Raw genomic sequence first — 11577 nt, 5'->3', positions numbered from 1 at the left:
CGTAAATAGCTTGAACAGAAATGTCATAAACAAGGGTGTCATCAACACATTACTTAATAATTTGTTACTTATAATGTAGTTATAAGATTACTTACAATGTAAGTAATCTGACACCTTGTTTCACTAACGAGTAACACATTACTATTTGCAATCCAATAAAATTAAAGTTATGTATCCAAGTCAGTGTATGTTACTATAGTTGTCTTTTTCTTTTGTAAAAACATATATTGTTTCTTTTTCCTTGGGGGGAACTATGTCTCTTGTAGTGTGTGTGACACCAGCAAAACAAACATAAACAATGGTGGTAAAAGAGAGATGTATGGAAGCCCATTTCCGCCACTCTGTTAAAAAAAAAAAAAAAAAAAAATTATCTCATTATAATGAGATAGTATCTCATAAGTATGAGATACTATAATAATGAGATCGTATCTCATAATTATGAGATACTATCTCATTATAATGAGATTTTTTTTTTTTACAGAGTGGCGGAAATGGGCTTCCATAGAGATGTGCATTTCCTAGCTGATGGATGGATTTTTCAATTTTTCATTGAGTAATCAAGTTACTTTTTCAAAGTAACTGTGGTAATAAATTAACTGCACTTTATATCATATATGTGTTATGTTTTATCATCTCAAGGTGGCACACTGCCCCAAAAAACTTATTTTACCATTTTCTCTTGAGCAAAATGGCTTGAGTATTTGATCAAACATAATGACTGTCGATCCGGTGTTCTGACTATTTGTGCTACCTTGTCAGATTTTCCTACAGTAGCACATAGACTTAGATTGCCAAGTCTATCAGTGCTACGCGCCCAAAACTGCTAATGTCATGTTTACAAACCGAAAACTATAGCGGATTGTGTTAATGTTAAATATATTGAATAACATTATTTGAGTGACGGGACTGAAGTGGAGGCTTCGGAGTTATGCTTAGCTTAACATTGGAACAATTTATATACATGATGAAATCACAAGAATATCACTTCCTTCATCAGAATATCTTAAAATGAAAAGCTATAGATGTGTGCACTAATCCTTTCATTAGAATATCCTACCTTTTTAAAAAATATTTTAATTACAATGGTCCTTGTAAGAATAAAATGGTATCAGACAGGGAAAACAGGTTTTCAATGGAATTAAATTAAACAGACATCTACAAATACAGATTACTACAACTCCTTTTTTGAGCATTTATACATTGTATGACAGACTTAATCAAATGCAGCGCAGCCACAATGTCTCCACCGAACTGCGGAGGTCACTGTGGACCTGAAATTATAGGATATGCTATATTACGCCCTTATTACTGAGCTTCAATCCCACATAGCATCGCTACCAATATCTATTTAGCAAGGTTTAATAAAAAAGTTCAATTTCACTAAAATATTTCAAAGTATAGGGACAAAATAGCCCACAAAACAACGTATTTTGTCCTGTCAAACAATGTTGTTTACAGTAGTAACGACATTGCAGAGAGCAAACTAAAGCCATTTATAAATATATTTACAAAGCTCCTTGTCATGTAAACTAAAAATATGAAGTAATACAGGAGCTTAATGAAGGGCAGGAATAAAATTAATTAAACAAAGCTTACCGTAATCTTCGATGAAATGAAACATGAAACAAAACTTCCACAGGTATGAATTTATAAGAAATCTGCTGAGCAAACAGTATGTGACGTAGCATCGACGCGCCCATGCCAGGGGCGCTGCCAGGAATATTGGGCCCCCTGCCAAAAAGATAAATTGGGGCCCCCCTCACGCAGCTGCTGTTACAATTTCTTGAGTCTATGTGACCCATCCAAACCGTCACAATTTCAAAAGCTTGCAACTGACTTGCTTTCTTTGGTCCACTACTGATAACTAGTACAATATTTACTGCTCATGAATTTTACATGCAAGAGTAAAATTCAGTATGCATACAGTATGCAAGTAGTTTGCATAATTTTTTTCTATTGGTTTTAGATTAATGAAATGCCTCCCCATGAGCAACAGTCATAGGCAACCTGCAAAATATACATGAAAAAATCCAGACTTCTCAAAAAATGCTATGTAGTTGCTTTTTTTTTCAAGCTGCAGTATGCAACTTTAATAAAAAAATATGTTTTCTCCATATTTGTTAAAGCTGTCATCATGTTCTAGCAGTCTATGAGACATATAATCTGAAAACAATCAGTCTCCTCCACCTCTTTGCTGAACTACTATTGCTAGCTAAAGTAATACACCGTTCTGACCAAAACAACCAATCAGAACCAGTAGGACGCTCTTAGCGCTGTCAATCAACTTCATTCACTCACTGCTAAATGTGCTAATGGTGGAGAAACAACTTATTGTTACAGGAAAATCGTTTATCTGCCATTACTGGTAGTTATGCTTACTAGACTAAGCATTTACAACATGCTATGGTACCTGCAGAATAGCACAGAGCGAGGGGGAGGAAGGATGAGCCATATGAGATTGTGATTGACAGCACTAAACCTCTCCTGCCACTGACTGGTTGTTTTTAGAGAGCACTGGGAGAAAGCAGAGGAAATAGATTTTTCGCAGATTATCTCTCATGCCATACTGTCACAACATAATGACAGTTTTAACAAATTTGTGATTTTTTTTTTTTAATAAAAGTGACATACTGCAGCTTTAATTTCACCCAGGAGAGGGCAGGTCAGGAGGGATGTGGGTTAGAGCTGCTGCTGACTGACCCATCTGTTGTTAAGCGGTAAAAGGTACAAGGGAGAAGTTAAATATATGAATGTCTTGGTAATTTTTTCCTTAANTTTCTTTCTTTCTTTCTTTCTTTCTTTCTTTCTTTCTTTCTTTCTTTCTTTCTTTCTTTCCTTACCTCCTTGTGTGTCATCTTCGTTTAGGGCTGGACAATATGGCTGAAAAACCTGTAAGCATTTCATATTAGTTCATAACAATAATTAGGTTATTGCCATAAGATTACTATTCTCCCGGTAATTTTTTTATTTTCCATATTTGTATTGATATTTTTATTAAAACTTATTTATTTTATTATTTTTATTGGTATGTCCAAATCAGTCGACATTGATCATTTTTTATTAGTTTTTTGATTTAAATATATGAAATGCTGCCAAACAGTTTTCACTCCATGCCGTTGTTTTTTTTATTTTTTAAGCAGTTATGAGGCAGAGTGGCAAAATCTTAAACTGCTGCTGCTGGCAGTTACTCAACAAGTCGTTGCTAGGCAACCAAAGAATGAGTGGGTTGCTAGGTAACCAAAGAGTGAGTCTTTAATTCCCCCAGAATGCAATGCGGTTTTGGATCAGAACTCTGTGAATATATGGAGTAATATTCTATCTGTATTATTACTTTATATTGATCATCTTTCTGTTCTGATTTATATTGATATTGATTTATTGTCCTGCCGTGCCTTTATTACTTCCTTGTTTCCTTTCTTCCTCCTTTACCTTCCTGTCTTGTGCTCGACTTACCCACCTCTCCACCGTATGCCCTTCTTTCTTTCCTTTCTTCTTTCCTTGTGTCCTACCTCCCTTTATCTCATTCGTTTGTTTCTTCGTCTTGTCATCTTTTTCTTTCTTGACACCAAATGTTAGATGTTTTTCTTCTTTTGTTTCTTTTTCTTCAGTCTTTTACTGCTTACATTAAAAAAGAAATTCTGGTTTTGGATTGGACCAAACTCTTTGAACTTAACTTTAAAGAAAGTCACTGTCAGCTTTTATGTGTGGATGAAACATTTGGTGTGGAATGCTCTTTATTACTTGTAGATTCCTGCGTTATCTCCCCCGTACCCAGTTTGTACTGGCACCGGATCACCTTATCTTCCAACCTTATGTGCTTTTTTTTCCATGTATGTAGGCTTCTTCTCCTAACAACACTTGACTCCAAATGCGACTTTGCTTTGGATTTTTATGTGTTTAGGTTTTGCGTTTCAGTAAAAATAGCTTCAGCTCCACAGGACAAAATTCAGAATTGAATGGGAATTTTTTTTTTCCTGTAATCTGATGTCTGAAAGAAACGATAGTTTATTTTCATACTCGGTGTAAAAATCCTCAGATGTTGAGTCATAGCGCGGACGGCCAAATAGTCAGGAAGGCTGCGGTCAAGTGTCTGTGAGGCCTTTAAATACAGTCCTACCATCAGAAACAATAAACAGAGTGGATGCAAACATCTTTACATTTGTAACTACAAGCAGATGGGCGGCGATGACGTTGTGTTTAATACCACTTTTATTAAAAATGTGCAGGGTGGAGGACAGAAGGCTGTTGGACAAAAGAAAAAAGTGTCTCACTCCCTCCTCCGGCATTCCAGCTAGAAAATCTTGACTTCCTGCCTCTAAAAAAGAAACAAAAGGAATCAGATAAACAATAATCATTAAGTGGTTTCTCTGTTTGGCATATCATGCCATCTTGCGCAACTGAAACCGATCTCGGAGATAATCTGCAGATGTTTGCAACTTGCAAAAACATTGCACCCCTCCTCCTGCCATTTATCAAACTTTTGTTAGTTTTCCTTCGGCTTGTATCTGAGCGTGGAGAAAAGCAGGAGGTGCACTTACTTCGGCACCAAGGGAAAAGCCGGAGCCAAGTCAAATGTCAATGAATGGCTCCATTGACTGCGCAAAGATAAATAAAAGCACAATTTTCAGCAGTTAAGTGTAATTTTTCAGTAGTTCGGCTCGACTTTGACGATAACTCGTGCTGCCGACTTGGTTGTAAACTCCGGGCTTGTTGATATAACGGCAAAGATGAATTTCAGGAGGTCAGACCGAGTGTCCACATGCTACACAGAGTCGCTGTGTGCTGCCTTCCTCGCCGCCTGACCTAAAAAATGTTCAAAGGCTTGTCGCTGTTGATGCCATATTTTCTGCTTGCTTTGAGGTTTAACCTGTAATTGAAACCATGATTTTGTACCAGTGTGCAGCTTGAGTCATTCAGGGAGAAGAAAACATATATATATATGTATGTGGTGTGGTAGATTCTGTAAGTGTTAATTGGCACTCAACGAGGAGATGTGAGCTGTTTAACCGGTAAAAACCTGCAGTCAGCACAGATGGGCGCTGGACTCAGGAAATGAGGTGGATTGAGGATCAATACATCAATTAATGCGTTTTAGAAGTCATGTTTGCTCTAAAGTGTTGTAACTATCATCACAGAGACTAAAAGACATCCTTTATGCCTCTGTTTGTACAGTGTAATGTGCAGGGGTCCTAATTTAATCCAGAGCCAACATGCAACATTTGCTTTCATGCATGATTTGTTTTTGTTTTAGAAGTCAGCGCAGCGTGGCGACACTGTAAACCATTTAATCATCACACTGGTTTTATGTAGCTGTTAATCAAATCGCTAGGAGGGGAAATAATATCCTGGCATTGCCTCGCTAAGGCGTTTGCCTCAAAAATGGGATTTTATGGGAATCAGTAAAAATTTTCAGGTATAAAATTGGAATCGAAAATGTTACACTGCAAAAACACAAAATCTTACCAAGTACTTTTAGTGTAGTTTCTAGTGCAAATATCTTAGTTCACTTGAAATAAGTTTGCTCCTATATCTTGCTGAAAAGCTACTTGCAAGTTAGTTTTGTCTTATTTCAAGTGTGTTAAGCTTTTTCTATTAGAAACTAAACCAAAATTACTTGCCAAGATTTAGTGTTTTTGCAGTGTAAATCTTGGGCCTTGAGGGATTTTCATTGTGGCTGAGAAAAATTTAAGCATTTGATTAATTTTGACAAAAATAACCAGATTTCATTCAAGTACACTTCAGTATATCTAAGCTGTTTCTCAGTCAGATTTGGCACTCTGTTAATTCCAGGGGTGTTAATGTCGTGTTCTTCTTATACTGGGAAGTTGGATTTTTTTTAGTTCCCAGTTGAAAACTAGAATATTCCATAAATTTGGAATTCTGACTTGAAATATCAAATCCTGTTTATTTTCCAGAGACTGAAACTAATTATTAGCGCTTCTGATGTTTTGTATCTTATTAAACTGATAGTGTGACCATGTTTTTGTATATAAATGTTTAAAATGGAGATTAATATATTTAATTATATGTAGTTATCCAAAATAAAACAAATTTCTAACCCAACCATGTTTGGACTTACCAGCTGAACGCTCTCAATTTGAGGGTAACTTTAACTTGGTTATTAAAAAAAGAACAAAATCATGAATTAAAGGTACTTTTGCCCCACAAATCGATCTTTAAAAAATTGATGTCGCAAATTAATCCCTGGCCATTGCCGTCCTACGCAATTTTGCTCAATTCTCATCTCACTTCAGTGCGCTCTCTGGGATTTCTCCCATTTACTTGGATCGCATCAGGTAGAATTTCAGTCGGCAAACAGAAGAAGTTGTGAACGATGTCTTTGATTTTCTGCATCGTTTTGGAATTGTAGACTGCCTGTAGTTTTAGCAATAACGGCAGAGGAAGAGAAAACCTTAGCGACTTCATGGAGACCTCCACGCCTCCATGAAGCAATCGTTTGCTTTGAAAATTAAACACCTGCACAAGCTGAATTATGCAAACGAGTCTGCAACAAATCACATCATAGTTTGTTTCTTAAGGATGACATTTGTTATGACCTGGAGCTACATAAATAAAAAATAATTGACTTAAACTGGCTGCAGTGGGCACAGACTCCACCTCGCTTACCTGACATGTAGCTTTAATCGTCAGGGATTTATTTTCCTTCTGCAGACATCTTGTGTTTCATTGGGGCGGAACCAAAACAAACTTTCTTAGATCATCTCCTTGGCCAATAAATATTTAAACCACATTTCCTTTTTCATCCAGTCGTCCCCAAACATATGGCTGCTTCTCTTCAATCCACTTCAACACTGATTTTTTTCTGTGTAGGTGTAACATTTGTTTTTTGTATTTCTGAACCTAAATCACATTTGTTTCAGTTTGTTTCTTACATTTTGGCTTCTGTTTCTACGCATTCATCTTTGCTGTGTGTTTCTTTTTTTTATTATTATTTTCCAGAGACATTGCTCTGAGTTTTTTTGACGTCTTTCTTATTCCACCAGGATGCTTCCCGTTTTGTTTTGATCCAAGTTGTAGACTCAGCTGACTTGTTCTGCCACCCTTCATATTGATTCTTATAATCCTTTCCATCTCAGTGTCTCTGTGTTTCTGTCAAACTTCCAGGTCCACATTAAAATCTGCAAGCACTTTCTTTAACTAGGCCAATTTGCATAATTGGAAAGTGATTATTTTAGAAATGCAAAGTGCAGAGTGATTTTATGTTTTCCCTCCACAGTCTGATCAAACAAAGATGACGTCTAATTACTTAATTAAATATAATTTTAATTTTTTAGTCAATTATTTTACAATCCAGAATGTTTAGATGTTTGTTTTGTTTTTCTGCTACAAACTGTATTATTCTCCGATGTTAAAGGATGAACCAAAGTGCATCCAAAATCCAACTGAATGCCAACAACCTTTACTCGCTAATTTAAATATCATCTTTAATGATTTACCTTAAGAATAATTTGATATTTGCAGCACTGTGTACGACTGTTTGAGCTAACTCCTCCCCAACCCCTCCAAAAAAACACCTCCACTTTTTTTGAAAAGTGTCTATAAAAGACAAAGTATTCATATTTTTAATGGAAAAGAGTAATTGGTTAAAATATTTTGCATTTCCGGGTACAAAAAGCCTGGTTAAGCCTTAATTGGTGGTTTTTAATTCCTGTATTTGTGTGTGTGTCTGTGGGTGTTTTGTCTTTTCACTGCTTTGACATTTTACAACCAGCCACCACATTGATCCGGTGCAGAAAATGAGTGTAAAACTGTGAAATATCAGCTAGTAGAACTGAAGGTTTATGTTACATTTAAAAGTTTTTATTAGATTTTCAGGCTTTCAACCCTTTTTATTTGCAAATTTCTCCTTTTTCAATCATGTTTTGACATTTTCTCCTTATATGACTCTTTGGTCGCAAATGTTTGATACTTTTATATGCACAACAATTTATATCTAAGTTGCAAATATGTATTTTAATCCATTTAATAAATATTAAACCTTAATCTTGACAAATATATATATTTTTACCTACAGAGTTTTAGGTTCAACCTGTTAATTTAATCTAGGCGTTAAAATCATGACTCGCTCTGTGTGCACAGATCAGGTTTCATTTATCCATGAATCCAGTTACATTTCCACTCAAATGTTCCTCATCCTGCCCGAAACTCAACCACATGCTCTTAAATTCACTCTTTCCATTAAATATTTGCCTTGTGGAAGCGGTTTCATAAAATAACTCATGGCTACACATCTGTAAAACATAATCCTGTGCTTCTTTTGTTGATTTTTAAACTCATGAATGCAGTTTTTTTTCCCCCTGCATAAACATAAATACAAGGTTTTAGATGAGCTGCTGATTGTGGTTGGCTTGTTTTTGTTTTCCTTCTGGGAGAATAATCGGTGCAGATGGGGCCACAGGCTCAGGCAACGGCGGATCAAACAACAATTAGGTCAATTTGAATCTTTTATTGATGCCACAATTTCTTTTTTTATTGAAAACAAGCCTCAGTCTTGCCAATCAGTTTTGTAGAGTTTATGTGATTTATTTATTGCTTTTATTGGGCTACATTCTCTCAGTATTTCCAACTCAAACGCTTATTTGAGATGAAAGTTTCTACACAGAAATACTTTTTTGACTTAATCTTGTGATTTTCCTGTTTTTAAACTCCCCACATCTTGCTGGTCTTAGCAACATGTTTTTATTCTTCCTGTTTTGAAAGCATTTTTGCTTCCAAAAGCGTGCTGCATTCAGGTACAGCTGGGCCATTCGGCTGTCGAAACGTCAAAACAACAACAAAGTTCTTTTTCACAAATATAAGCAGTCTTATTTAAAAATATCTAAACATTAACATTGACTGTTTCCAGGTTGTACAATCTACCTGTGCCTGCTTATACTTTAATTTATTGAAAAACAATAAATTAGACTCTCCGTTTAATTAAGTTTTAGTAAATTTAATTTCAGAAATTAAAAAAAGAAGTTTGCTGCTGGTTGATGTGAAATAAATGACATATTTTCTATTTTCTTTATAGAAGCTTCCTGAAAACATACCAAACCGTGATTTTGTGTAATGTTGCACCTTGAATATTCACAAATAATCACAAATTATACATAATCTGAAACCTCAACCCACCTGAGAAGTTTTGCCTCCTTAGTGATTTCTTTAATTTATTGTTTTTAAGTTGAATCTTTGCAACCAAATTAATTTGAATATCAGAAAATATATTACCTGGATAAAAATAACAACGGCTGTAAATTATGCAGTTTTTGAACCTTTCGGCACATGTAGAAACTATTCTCTCTGAATTTACATCTGAGCTGTTAGACACATTTAACTTATGAAATGTGGTATTTTTTCACTTGTCTGGTTTGTTTTTGTTTGTTTTTCAGCAACTGTACATGGAAGGCTGCAAATATGAACTCAGAAATATTTAAATATGAGAATGATTACTATTCTGGATAGAGTTTTCATAGAGGCAAGAAAAAATATGCAAAAGGGTACCTTTCTGTCAAATGGGGTGATTAAGAAAAACATCTGAGATAATTTGTTTTAGAAGAGGAGAAAAGGCTGAAATACAGCATTGTAAAGTTAAGAAAGTCAGCATCAATAAAGACAAAAAACTAATGCAAATGATTAAATAGACATAGATCAAATTTTGTGCAAAGAAGCACTTTTACAGAATATTAATGCGCAAAAGAAAGGATGCTAACTTCAAATATAATTCATAAACAAATATAAGGTCCTAAATTTGGTGCCAGTTTTATTTTTGCTTCCTCTTTTTGTGTGATGAGATGATTAACCTGGTGTGTGTTTGGAGCAGTCCAACTCGAAGGTTCTGGTGTTTTATCACCACAGCCAACTCTTCTTTGTTCTGATCTAATTTTCTGCGTTTGTTTTGCTCCGTTCTGCAGCTTGCCTCTTCAGGTACAATGTCCTGTCCCTCGTCTACCTCATCTATCTCCTGCTTCTTCCGCTCTTTCCAGAGCCGACAAGCACAACAATGCAAGGTAAGATCTGCTTTTCATTTCTGCTTCAGGCTTCCAGGTTTTCACAGAGTTTCTAAAGGTGACCTGTTATGCTTCCTTGAACAGGTATGAATAGATCTAATCAGCTTCTACGCTTCACAAATCTGGAATAAAAGTCCAGAAAACTGCAAAACAGCTGAAACACTGAGTTCCTTTAGATTGAGAAAAAAACCCCCACCTGTTTAAAGTTGCTTTCTACCCACAATTACTGGAAGATTGACCAAAATATTTTATGTGTATTGATGATTTTGATCATTGATAAAATATGTTTGTTATTGCTTTCTTAATTGATGGCACTATTATGTTTTTATGACTTTTAACTTTTGTGTTTCTATAACAAACTTTGAACTGCCTTGTTGCTGAAATGCTGTATACAAACAAACTTAACTTGACTTATGGTCGATACAAAACATTTTAGTTGCATTTTTTTTGCACAAAATCATTCTTAGATAATCAGATTTAAGTACGGTCTGTTCTTTCAGCGTTTTTAGGGCCCTTTGTCACTTTAAATCCAAATAAGCTGCGACTCCACCTTGGTTGCTAGGTGACAGTCGGAGTTCTGCTGGGGTTGCTAGGTAACGGCATTGCGCATCTTGAATGTTATTTAACAATCTGAATTATTTTCAAGCATCTTATTTCCCACACACCAAGAAACATGTACTGTCAAAAAAACAAATGTGTGGGTTATTGTTTTCGAAGCAGTTGAGACCCAAAATGGAAGAATAAAAACTTTCAAAAGGTGAATTTTGCATAATAGGTCCCTTTAAATGTTTAGGTTTGGTTTGAATGTTGTCCTCTGTAACGCGAACCAGCCCTTTCCTGCAGGAGACGTGAATTTCCCTGTGATGAGGTTGGATTTGGCACACGGTTTAGCCCCGTGAAATGTAATATTAGTGAGTCCAGGCACGAGTCCATCTGTAATAACAAAAACGATCCGCTGTCAGGCAGATCTCAGATAAAACGCTTCGATCCAACAGCTCAAGATCTGAAGTCTGCTTGATGAAAACGGACTCTTCAGGCTCTCTCCTTCTTCTGTTTAGTTTTATTTAGCAAATCCAATAAATGTGTACATTTAAAGATCACAATTAGTTAATTCAGTCCATGTGAAGGGTTGATCTTAAACTTTTTGGTCTTTAAAGCTGCTACATCAACGTTTCAGGGCTGGAGGTATTCATCGGCTGCAGAAGTATGAATCACAATGGACTCCTGCGGTTTTTGAGAAGTGACTGAGGTGACTGTTCTCCTCACAGATGATAAATGTGGGATTGCAGCCACTGGACCTCCACCGCAAAATACTAAACAGCACACCTCCCAGACCTCCACAGCAATAACACGGGTTTCTGGAGGAGACCGCATGCAGTGTTTAATAATACATAAAACCATATTGGCGGAGGAGGAGGGAGCAGCATCCAGTCCGAGGTTCGTCTCCGCGTCTCCAGCTGAAATAACAGGCAGGAAGTAAAGGGAGGAAGAGAAATGAGAGAAAGTGGACCACTTACAACCTCATCAATAGTTAAAGAGAAAAGGCTTCTAGTAAAGCTGGATGCTCACC

This window comes from Poecilia latipinna, unplaced genomic scaffold, assembly GCF_001443285.1.
Source record: "Poecilia latipinna isolate Pla-1442-1.1 unplaced genomic scaffold, P_latipinna-1.0 Scaffold2731, whole genome shotgun sequence".
NCBI classification, from domain to species: domain Eukaryota; kingdom Metazoa; phylum Chordata; class Actinopteri; order Cyprinodontiformes; family Poeciliidae; genus Poecilia; species Poecilia latipinna.
This window is presented reverse-complemented; position numbering follows the sequence as displayed.